The sequence below is a fragment of the Rosa rugosa genome, chromosome 1 (genome assembly GCF_958449725.1).
Source record: "Rosa rugosa chromosome 1, drRosRugo1.1, whole genome shotgun sequence".
Classification (NCBI taxonomy): Eukaryota; Viridiplantae; Streptophyta; class Magnoliopsida; order Rosales; family Rosaceae; genus Rosa; species Rosa rugosa.
Window position 1 is genome coordinate 47,195,838 of NC_084820.1, and position 2,460 is coordinate 47,198,297.

Sequence of the window (2,460 nt, forward strand, 5' to 3'; positions counted from 1 at the left end):
GTCAAACCCCGCCGTCCATCAGCGAACCCGAGTACGTCCACGGCCACCGGTGCAAATTGTTTAGGGCAAACCTGTGAATAAATTGATTTAATATTTAATAATAATTCAGCGGCCACCTTAAAGCCCTTTGAGAATGGTTTTGGACCGTCTAGAGCAAAGTTGGGGGCAGCTAGCTTTGTGAGTTGGTGCCTACTCGCGATCAACAGATAATCTTGTATATTATGATTTTGTGCTTGAATTGTTTTGTATCCTTCACTTGGGTTGCTACTTGCTATAATCTTACTATGTACTTTAAGACTTTTTAGTTTTTACTCTCATAAAGCATAAGATGACTCACAACTATCTCTTATGTGGATGATGGAGACAGAACTTTGAAGCATCCAAGCAGAGCAAAGAAGAGGTCAATTTGACGGGGATGGTTGCCCCGGACATTGCCTCTAGCTCTGGTTGATTGAAGTGCTAATGAAATTTTTCACTATATGCAAATTGAAGTCATTAGGAGATGGGTGGCAGGGTATTAACGGGCATGCTCGTTTTAGTTTCTAATAAATAAGCGCATTTTAGGATAGTTTTTACTAGTACTTTAATTTTGACATAAAAAACTATCTCTTAAATATTGAGTTTTTTTTTTTAAAAGGGGTTCAGAAAATCTTTTAACAATAGAATCTCTTAATAGTAACATTTTTTTTTTTTGGTTGAAACTCTTAATAGTAACATAGAATGATTCAAACACAAGGTTCCAACGCTCTGAAATATTGAGTTGCATGTCTGAATCTTTATATCACTTCATTTTCATTATAGACGGTCCTAAAAGTACATGTTTTTCTTCCCCCACAAATACCCTACCCATTTGCCCATTTGGTTAACATGCATCACTTTCGCACTTGAGGCGTGCGTGTCGCACATGAACATTCAGATAGCTGTGGTTCTTTTACGGGTTTCCCAGGTCAACATTGCTATGAGTTGGATGACTTGGATCGAATGTGTAACTTGTGTTCATTGATCACCTCTTCCATTACACTTCAACGTTAGTCCTTGCGAGCAAGCAAGGTTAACGAAGCCGTATCAGTTCACTGCAAACTGTCCCTGCGAGCAAGCAAGGTTAACGAAAGCCGTATCAGTTCACTGCAAACTGTCCCTGCGAGCAAGCAAGGTTAACGAAGCCGTATCAGTTCACTGCAAACTGTCCCAATTCCTTACTATCATATTAACAAGCTTCCAAAGTTCTTGGTACTTGATGCTTTCAATCTTTGGAAGGACGAGAGTTCCTTCTTAGCTATATTGGTGCAAAGTTGGAAACTACATGTGCGTTCAATAGCCAAGGTTGGTCCTTGGTTATAAAAATTGTTTTCAATAATAGGGACTAAACGTGCAACTGCCGCACACCTCCATTGTCTTTATGTGCATCCCACTCATTGGTATCTAAATTGATGGATCTCTAAAAATCTCCTAGTCAATTATCATATAGAAAAATCACAATCACACGGACCCAAAGCTTAGAATGGTTGAAATTCTTCATAGACAAGTCGACATTTAGTATGTTGATTAATTAGTGTACGTTCTTAATATTGAAGAAGAAAAGAAAGATTTGAAGTATAAGACTAAAAGCCCCCTCGTTTTGACTTGAGAAATGTTCCGGCTGATTTAGGTTGGGGAGGGAAGAGGATGCTTATTTTGAAACAATAAGCTTGCAACAAACACAAACTCTTGTGCCACGGTGCCACCCACCCCTGCGAGAAAGAAGAATGAAATTTGACTGTTGTTATTAAAAATGACGATAAGGATCTATATTTCAAACTTTAAAATTAAAATTTTAATACAAAACTTGACTCGTCCATATATAGGAACGAATCATACGGAATAACAAAATAAGTCAAATTGAAAAAAAATAAAAATTCAATTCCCTTAAAATCTTAAAATGTTGATTTGACTGCCTAAGTGCTTTGATGCAGAAACTTTCTTATTATTCCAATTTCCAAAGGTCAAATATTTTTTTTGGTCTGTTCCAAAGGTCAAATTCTAGATTTTTCTACCTTATATTCTAAATCATATGTTAATAGAAATACTATTATCCTTCTCTTTTAAGAGTGAAGTTACAGTGGATGTGTTTGGTTTCTGCATCAAAGTTGTAACACCTCTGAATTCATGTGAAAAATTACAAATACAATGTTTCAAAATTCACACCTCCAAAATCAATCACTCTTGTGTATACTATAAGAGCAACTCAAACAGCTACCCCATATTTTGATTTTTCTCTATTTTAGGAAAAAATGAGCCTCTTTTGCTCCAACAGATTCTCTATAACTATCCATATTTTAGGGATAGTGAGGAAAAAGAAAACCAAATTCCCTATATTTACAGCAATCTCTAAAATTTCAAGAAAGAATTAAGGAGATTTTAGATATTGCTGTAAAATAGGGAATCTGTTGGAGTTGGAGAAGAAAAAGATATTAACGCTTT